Here is a 10,470-nt window from a genome sequence, read left to right as displayed (position 1 = left end):
GAATATCCATGACTTATCAATAACGTAGCACTAAGAACAATGCTGTAAAGTTTTGAATAAAAACATTTATTTATTATTAAAAAATAATATCAAACCAATTTTATTATTTAGCTATTTGACCATCAGTGGCTATCACTATTTAAACAACTAGCTAGTGAATAATTCGAAATTAGAGGTTGTTTGATATATGAATTTCAAATTAATAACTCTAGAGAGAGAGAAAGACTTCATTCAAAAAAGTTTTACTGCCCAACTGTATTAGGTTAATTAATACCCAGCATACCCACTTAAATCTAGTTGAACAATCATTTTTAAATCTTACAAAATATAGGCTAGGTCAAGTAAATAATATATAAATATATTTTTTATCATTTTTATTTTTATAGTTTCTATAATTTATTTATTTTTTTTTTTTATTAATCCACCTTTTTTTTTAATCATTTTCTTTTCACATTTTCTCTTCTAACCCAAAATATCTTTCTTTCCTCTTTTTTTTCTAATTTTTCCCCTTTTAAACATAAATAGAACAGAAAAAAAAAAGAATATTCAAATGATAAACATATTAAATAAATGACAAAATAAGCAAGTGATGTATATGTCATAAAATTGATAAAAATAATTTATAGAAGCAGTCAGTGATCTCGTGTAAAATACTATTAAAGAACATTATCAATCTTCAACTCCTTCTATTTCACTTAAAATAAATAATTTTCCAACAATAAAGTTACAAAGCAAACACGAGTAGAGCGAAGACTGCAGAGGATAGGAGGATTCGGTCTTATCAACCGTTGCAGGGGTCCTTCTAACCTTACACATGGAACTGAAGCAAAGTTTAACTGATAATTCGTTTTTAATTCAGTATACATAAAAAGTAAAAAAAAAAAATTAATATTCCATAACAGTGATATACATTAGATAAATTTCGGAAGATTATGAAATATTTGCATTTTTTGGATCATGCATTTCAATTGATGCTGTCCTTTCTTTTTGCTATTTATACTACTTAAAAATTTGAAATTATAGATAATTATAAAATATAAATAAAACCTACTGCATTTCGCTACTTATAAAGTGATTTAAATATATTAGAAAAAATAAAATAAATACATATATTTCTTTTAGATATGGATTAACGATGTAGGCGTAGTGAATTAATTAATTTTAGTAATCATTAGTATATTTTATATTGGGAAAACTACTAAAACAATTTTTATAATAAATCAGTAACAATAGAATAGAATTTAATTACTATATTTTAAACTAAAATATGTCATTGGACTATTAATATACTCATAAAACTCATGGTTTGGATTATTATAAGGATGATTTTTTACTATAGAAAACAATAGAAAATGAATGGGCATAACCTTTATAATGATTTTGAAACAACAGTAACAAAATATTTATTTTTTTCAAAAACTATATAGAAACATCAATATAGTTCAGTAAATTTCATAACGTAGCCTCAATGCAACAGAAAGATTTTCATTTTGTATTAAAAATCATTCTTGCTTATTATCCAGTTAAACTTGATTCGTAATGTATTTTTCATTCGCATTTATAAACAAAAAAAAGTTTTAATATTAATATAAAAAAATAAAATACATTTTTGATGAAATCCCATTTTCTGGAATGTTTCATTTTTGAGCTGTTATAAATTTCAATGAGGATGTATTTAAAACATTTAATGCTAAAAGTTAAAATAAAGAAGTTCGATAATGAACAACACATTTTTATTTAAAAAAAGGTATATAAACGAATTTTTTTTTTTTTTACAAACATTTTTAGTGTTCTTAAGCTTAAGGATATATTATTGAGTTTCAATAAAGTGCTGTAAATCAATTATTTTGAATTACGTTAATCTATTTAAACAAAAAAGTTTGATGTATTTATATATATATATTTAGAATATATTAAACTATAGTTAAATTATAAAAGTTTTTTTAATATTAATTTGATTATAAAATTTACTTACGAATATGCAGAAAAGATCTTGGGACTTAGGCTTTTAAAGCTACGCCAGGAATGCGGAAAAGGATTGAATGCAGTTGAAAAGAGGGGATTCAGTTTAAAGTTCCTATGTTTCCCTCCCATTAATCGCCAGAAATTTGAAGTTTATTTATAATATTGAATAATAAATTAACAACTAAATAGAAAATTATTTTATTTAATCTTAACAAAATTTTTACAAACAGTGGAAAATGTAGTAAAAACTACATTTTTCCTTAAAAGTTGTAAATTTTAATGACAAAAATTTATTTTTAAATGAGAAAATTATAAATTTATAATTAAAAAAATATTTTTCTTATAGTAAAAAGTTAAAAAAAAAAAAATTGATTTTTAGATCATTCAAATCAACTAGAAGCAAGAATCGATATGTAGGATTACCTTTATGAGATAGCGAGGAGGCTGATCGGGTTTACCTGTTGATTTCCATGACCGAACTACGACGGAACTGACGCTGGAGGAAGCTCGGCGAGCTACTGGCGGCCGGGTGGCCCCCTCCACCCTGTGGTTCGATATCACCCGGGCCCTCCCCACGGCCTACCTTAGGTGTCTCAATGATTGATAGACTATCTGTAAGGAATGTCATCCCCTTGCAGGAGATAAGGTAGGGTTGTTGGGAAGGAACGAAAGGTCCGACCTTCGGGGCGTGTGGATGGGAGATTTTATCGCTTCAAAGTGACAGTAATTAGCAATAACAACAAAAAAAAGAAATTACCCTTTTGTAGCGAATTTCTTAGGTGAATAGGTCAATCTCCATGATAGAACAATTGATTGCTGATTTGCTTGAATAAGGGCACATCTGACATAAAAATTGTTTTTGTTTTATTTCGAAATGTTTTCTAAAGATGTTACCAGAGACGAGAGTATCTTTGTGATCCCTAGATCAGTAAAAGTGAAAGGATATGAACCTCAGCGAACCCATTTGCAAACTCATTCAGCCCATTTTCGGTTTTATTTAGTCGATTGGAGTTTCATCTAAGTTATTTAAATAACTTTTGTTTATAATTAAAGTGCGTTGTACCAGTCGTCTAATAGTGATAGTTGAAGGTGAGCATTAAGCAGCGAGACAATAGATTTATTTAAATTTTGTTATATCTGGTTTCAACGTATAACTATCATACAATGATTTAAAATAGGTAATATTGTAAAAGTATTTAGTACCATTTAAAAAAGTACAATCTGTTATATCTCATATTAACCGTCTTAAGGAAGTTGGAATCTGTATATGTCGTGATATAGATCAATGAATAAATGGTTTAACCTGAATATAACGTATTTTTAGGCATCAAAACCACAACATAACAAATTATTAGACATTCAAACCTCAATACAACGAATTTTCAGCTATCCAAAACTCAAAATAACAAATTTTCAGCTATTCAAACCTCAATATAATAAATTTTTAACCATCCTAACCTCAATATTACGAATTTTAACCACTAAAATCTCAACAAAAAATATTCCTCAGTATATTGACTATTTTTTTTCACTACCTTAAGATTCGTCATACAAATGTTCCACTTAGACGGATCCTAAAAGGTTTTTAACAGCGTGAAATTTCACATAGTTACATTTCTAATTTTGTTAAGAAGTATTAATTAATCTTTCCTATATATTTTAACGAAGACTGATTTGCACTAAAATCAATAATATATCAAAGAAACCACGCTATTCCTATAGCTGAAAAGATTATTTTACAAGTAAGACTAGTTATTATTATTTTAGAAAGAACCCTTCATTTGGTTAGTCTGTTTAAAGCTATTGCACCTACTCATTAAACTGTGGTGTTCACTAATGTGATGACCAGTCCTCTTTTTTTTTTCTTTTTTTTTTTAATATCTTTATCGAAATTTACACCTGTACATTTATATGCATAAATCCAGTAAACTTGATTCTATTTTATTATAGAGTGATACAGGCGTGTAGAGAAAGTACCCATTGGTAGCACTCCAATGACGTTTTTACATTAGCAGGTCTCGTGACCATCTTCTTTTCAGACGCCTCGAAGGATTGTCAGGAATGGAAGAGGAAGTAAGTTTAGAGACTAGTGGGTTTGGGAATTTATAATGGAAGGAATGGTATTCTGGATCGAGCTAGATCGGTTACATATGGAACATTATGGTCTTTATGTATGATTTTATTTGTAACAAAGTAAGAAGCATTGAGGATTTTGGATTATAAGAATTGGATACGATAAGAATGCGAAGGTTTAGTGGAACTCCAAAGTTCAACTTTGTCCATACTGACCGTATTACAGTCCTGTAGATCAATCTTCTGTAATAGACTGGAAGTTACTAGACCGTTTGTCAAGTGCTGTAACAGCCGGAATCGATGAGCATTTTCTTGTCTTTTCAGTCTTGCGTGAGGGTTCGAGGTTAGTCGTTTGCCCACTTGCAGTCCACGGTAGCGTATCTGTTGGACAGGGGTAAAAGCAATATTCTTAAGGGATACTTACTGTAGGGCAGTCGGATGGTTTGCGACGAAGGGTATATCAGTCCTCTTTAAGCCTGAATTAGCGAAATATTAATTGCTCATTTACAAAGGTTTGAAAGACATAGACTTTCTTTTTTTTTTAAACTTTTATTAATTACTCTTATGTTTGTTTCATTTTACTACTATAAATCTCATTCACTTGTTTATCGAATACTAAATTAATTGTGATTTTGTAGGTCCATTTGAGATTCTATGATTGAGGTAAAATAAATGATCATATGTTACTACCACTTTACATTACCAACTAAATTTATTTAGTATTTTAAAACTACATATAGTTTTTTCAGGAAATTTATCACTTTTGCTATCTAGAATTTTTGTTATTGTTTTTACTCTTTCGAAAAATTACTCGTTTGTGCTGCTCAAAATAAAGACAGGTCGAAGATATAATGGGGCTACTGGTTGAGTTGACACATAACGAGGTATAGGGGAAGCCTGGGCAGAAATCAGTTGGCCTGAAAGCAGTGGAGCAGACACTCAATACTCCCCCATTAGCTCTGTCCCTATAAAACTCATTCTGTCCCTGCCATTTCTCCTCTATCTGCCTCATCAGCGTTTTCATCCTGAGCTCTGAAAATATCTTAATAATAAACTGAAGGGAGTAAAACTGTCACACATACGCAAGCACACATGCTGCTCTCATGACAACTTCACAAATATTGACTACAAAAACTTTTAATGAGTACTAAGTTATCGTGTTAAAAATACTTGCATGAATTTGTTTGCCAAAAAATAAAACCTGTGAAGGTAAAAAAAAAATATAAATTAATTAAAAACTTCTTTAGGTGAAATTTTATAGCTGTTGTGACAAATTTCTTAAATATTGTTATTCCATTGATCTAATATTCATTCATTCAATTCATAAAAGCTATTTGCCATTCATAATCAAAGTATAGAACAATCACTTATCTGGTCTACGTTCGCTTACTTAGCTTGAGCAGGTCTAATGACTTCTGCTGCTCCCATGAATTGCACTCTTAGGACTCTTTCCCCAGAATGATTTTTTGTTTTCCGGAATTATTTCCTCCCTTCTACTTTCTTTCAATTGGCTGATCAAATTTTGTGGGCGGAAACTAGAACTCAACCTGAATATCAAGGCGGCTTCTGACCGTCTGATCTTCAAAACACTTTCAACTTTACCGATAACCATGACTTCGAAATGAGCAACTGGGAGATACTTTTCCATGAAGGATTATTGAAGAAAAGAGTTCGTGAAATTAGTTAAAATAGAGTGATACATGCGTGTAGAGAAACTACCCATTAGTAGCACTCTAATGAAGTTTTACATTAGCAGGTCTCGTGGCCGCTTCTTTTCAGGTGCCTCGGAGAGTTTTCAGGAATGGAAAAGGAAGCAAGGTTAAAAACTAGTGGGTTTGGGTGCTTAGGGAGTTTATAATGGAAGGAATGATATCTGGTTCGGACTAGATCGGTTACATATGGAACTTTAAGGTCTTTATGTACTATTTTATTTGCGACAATGTGAGAAGCATTAGGGATTTTACGAAGGATTTTGGATTGTAAGGATTGGAAACGAGAGGAATTCGAAGGTTTAGTGAGGCCCAAAAGCTCAACTCCGTATATGCAGATTGGCCTTATTACAATCATATCGATCAGCCTTTTGTAATGAATTGGAAGTTTAGACCGTTTATCCAGGAAGTGCTGTAATAGTCGAAATTGACGTGCAGTTTCCTGTCTTTTCAGTCTCGTGTGAGGATTCCAGGTCAATCGTTTGCCCAGATGTAGTCCAAGGTAGCGGATCTGTTCAACAGGGGTAAGGGCAACATTATTGAAGTATAGTGTAGGGCAGTCGGTAGGTGTACGACGAAGGGTACGTGGTGATTTGATGGGATTTGTTGGGATTTATTTTAATCCTCCAATTACGACACCATTCTTCGGAGGCTGTGATATGGGATTAGAGAGTTTGGGATGCAATTATAGGGTTATTATTAACAGCGAGCATACGTGGTGAGAATAGTGTTACGATTGGTTGGGATGTCAGCTGTATAGTGTATAGTATAGAGGATGGGACCGAGACTACCTTGAGGAACATCAGCGGACTGAGAATAGAAGGATGAATAGGAACCATTGTGGGTTACTTGGAATAATCCATCAGTGAGAAAGGAACGTATGATAATAAAGTATGTAGGAGGTAGGAATCTGATTTCATGGTGACAATTTCCTTTATCACTCTGACTTAGACTGCCGTCCAAACAGCCCTGACGAAGCCCTGCAAGGTGGGGCGAAACGTTGGCTCAAATAAAAATAGTTCAAAATATTATTATATTTGCGTTTAATTTGACCGCACCCGGACCATATTCCATTTAAAACTATAATTGTTTTTATTTCAAAGGGAAAATAATTAAACCTTACTATTTCTTATCTCCTTTGGTTCTTGGCCAAAGTTTCGGACAATCTATTCCTTCTACAAATTTTTATTTTAGAAGAAGTTTCCTCATCTCAACCTTTACATTTGCTTTTAATTTATATCAGTAATTACATTATTATTAATATAACAATTTTATCAACAGTTTGTAAACTGCCAACAACCTCTAAATGAATTGAAACTAGCCAATTAAAAGCCTTTAAGGATTCGTCCTGGCTACTAATATTTATCATACCTTTAGTCCTAAAACTGATGTTGTACAATAATGTATAACAAGATGTATTCACCTAAATGTATGGGCCCGAACAGATAATAACAAATAGATGTTAATCCTTTCTAATTAATAAATGAGTGCAGTCCGATATCCAGATACAGATAGAAGTAAAATAATAGGTAACTTTTAAAATTTAAGCAATATATCTAAATAATTCACTTTTTGTGCAATATGCGAAATTTTGATATAATTGAGAATAATTTAAATTAAAAGTTATTGTAAAGGTTCATAAAATCTAAAATCTTCTTAAATCATAATTTGCAGATCGACGGATGGTCCGAAAAGTTTCCCAAGAAGAAAAAATAAAGAAGATAAGAAGTAGTAAGAGCTTTTATCCTTAAAAGGAAAACAAAATATTTTATACCCTTAGCAGAAGATTAAATTATTTTTAAAAAAATATTATCTGTTAAATTAATTTATTTTTCCATTTAATAAAAAAACCTTGACTTCACCAGCAGCCAACTATTGTAAAAGGAGAATACAAATAGATTATAGTCCGGATGGCAGTCATCTGCAATCTACATCAACCGGTCAACTATCTTCTTCCAAAAAGAATACAAATACAATATTTTTAAAAAAGTTGACTTCGCTTTGGTACATCCCACCAAGGGATAAATGGAAATATTTTCTCGTATAAATATATACTGATGCTTCGCCTTCATTGTCTTATGGACGTTGTTTTAAGCTGTATACACCAATGATGGTTACATTTTCTGAAATATTTTGTGCTTTAAACTAATCTATATTAAGCGCAAAGTTTACTGATAGAAATTGAAATCTAATTATAATATTTTTTGTTAACCTATTTGTAAAATACATGATATTAATATTAAAAAACAAGATATTATTTCAAAGAAATCTGTAATTTTGTAGTATACCGAACTAATTTCAACATCCAAAAACTAGTGGATCACTTCTATGGTCAAAAAAACATCGCAAATGCTTACACCATATATCAACAAATTACGGAAATATTTAAATATTATTATGTTATCATTAAAACGAGCTTGAAAAAAGATTGATGTTGATGTCACAGGTAATGAATCTAAAAAAATGGCTAAATTTTTACACAAAAAAGCCATTTTTTAAAATTTAATTTTAGGATTAAATCACATTTACCCTTCGTCTTGCCCCACAGTATCTTTTAATAATACCCCACTTATTCCTGTTGAACAAATCCGTTACTTAGGACTAAATCTGGACAAACGACTGACATGGAATCCTCATGCAAGACTGAAAAGACAGGAAACTGCTCGTCGATTCCGACTATTACAACATTTACTAGACAAACGGTCCAAACTTCCAATCCATTAAAAAAGACTGATCTACATGACTATTATAAGGCCTATTTGGGCATACGGAATTGAGCTATGGGGCTCCACTAAACTATCTAATTCCTCTCGAATCCTCACAGTCCAAAATCCTTCGTAAAATTCTTAATGCTCCCTACTTTGTCAGAAATCAAATCATTCATCAGGACCTCAATCCTTCCATAATTAACTTCCCAACCACCCAAACCAAGTCGTTTCTAACCTGGCTTCTCCTTCACTACCTAATAATGCACCTAGTCGTCTGAAAAGAAGATGGCCTCGAGATCTACTCCTTTAGAAATGTTTTTGGGGTTCTATCAATGGGTAGATTCTCCACATGTTTGTATCAAGTCATAATATCACTTACAGCAAATTTACTTGATGTGTATATATGTATACAATTGTAAATAACAATAAATAAATTATATAAAAAAAAAATTTAAGGTTCTAATTATCCTGAAATTGAAAACCTCAAATTTGGGATTGAGTTAAAATATTTTTTTCTAGGTCTATGACAAAGCTTCATACTTGAAAATAATGGTACTTACGTATTAACGCCACTGCAGCAAAAACTTTGCTAATGCGCTAATAAAGAACCATCTTGTAGTTTGCGCACAGCAATCATCCTTGTTGCTTGCTGATTTTTGACCCCACTTTTTAGTGCTACGATAATCCGTATTAGAGATTTGCCAAAAACAGAACAAGATATAATTTTATGTCTTCAGTAGCGAAATATTTTACCTAAAAATTTTAGTAACTTTTGAAAATGTAATTTAAGACAGTATGATCATCAAGTGGAACTTAAAATAGACACCTGGTTTGAGTTGTGCAGAATTCCATTTTGTTCAGCTTTAAGATTCATATACTGCTGGTGGGAGGAACTGACATCGGTTAAATCTTGTGAAAAGCAGCTTGATTTATCGAACAAAACTGTTATAGACTGAAATAATTACATACGTGAATTATTTATCTTTGATATGGAAAATAAATTAAAGAAGAAGATATGTGGGCCAAATTGCATTGTGGAAATTGATGAAAGTTTGTTCACTAAACGTAAATAATTGTGATCTCATATTGTGACAGCATCAGGCAAAAGAAAATAGAGACTGTTTTGAATCTATATTAAATTCCATATCGGCCCATTTTCCACCGAAATCTGATTGACTACTTTACATAAATAAAATGTTTTGAATTTTAAAGTGTTTTGATTTTACATGAAGTTTTTTATTCTATAATTTGTTGCAAAATCTTTAGGTGTAGATTGGCGCATTAGCAGAATTTTTGCTGCGGTGGTGTTAGTACGTAAGTACCAAAATAATTAACCAAAATATGTTTACAAAGAACAAAATGTTGTAGCTTTGTAAATAACGGCCAGTTTTCCATGATTTTATTTTATATTTGTAAGGAATATAATTATTATTAAAATTACAATGATAATTTACCATAAAATGTGTAATTTTTAAGTGCTGATACAGTATTCTTTTTTTAATTTGTTTTTTCCTGCTTATTCTTAGGGGTATATACTATTAGTTATATACTCGGCAGTATATAACTAATAGTATATATACGCAAAAAATCAACAATGGGGAGCTAGAACCACCAATTCCTGTGGCCGATCACTCCTGTCTGCTGTCAATTCCCTCCGATGCAACATTCTTTGTCCCAATTCTCCTACATACTGGCCAACCGATCCTAACCGTAACCCTGACCTCCTGGACTTCTTTATACACAAAGGCTTAGGCCCTCTAAACACTTCCCTTTCACCCCTCGATAACCTATCTTCAGATCATAGTCCACTAATCCTAACTATCTCCATATCCCTAATTCCTGTACTACAACCACCCTCATTCATAAGGGGCCCAGTAAACTGGAATTCCTTCCGCCGAATCTTAACAGACCAAATCGATCTTAAAGTTTTCTTAAAAACCCCTGAAAACCTAGATGACGCAGTCCATTCCTTCACAAATCTTATCCAACAAGCTGTCTGGTCTGCCTCCTCACCC

General features: G+C 31.6%; 1 protein-coding gene across 2 annotated transcripts in view; it reads right to left on the bottom strand.

Moving 5' to 3' along the window:
- Nucleotides 1-10,470, bottom strand: part of Elk (Eag-like K[+] channel) — a 477,962-nt gene that overhangs the window by 449,931 nt on the left and 17,561 nt on the right. The window contains exon 1 of one of the 2 annotated variants that reach the window (XM_014418388.2): nt 2,389-2,476. The exons of the other annotated variant lie outside the window; for it this stretch is intronic. The gene's annotated coding sequence lies outside the window, so the exon portion shown is untranslated. Of the gene's footprint in view, nt 1-2,388; nt 2,477-10,470 lie in introns of those variants that run through there. 2 annotated transcript variants of the gene reach the window in all.

This window comes from Halyomorpha halys, unplaced genomic scaffold (assembly GCF_000696795.3).
Source record: "Halyomorpha halys isolate HHAL.00 unplaced genomic scaffold, Hhal_1.1 Scaffold194.1, whole genome shotgun sequence".
NCBI classification, from domain to species: domain Eukaryota; kingdom Metazoa; phylum Arthropoda; class Insecta; order Hemiptera; family Pentatomidae; genus Halyomorpha; species Halyomorpha halys.
This window is presented reverse-complemented; position numbering and strand designations above follow the sequence as displayed.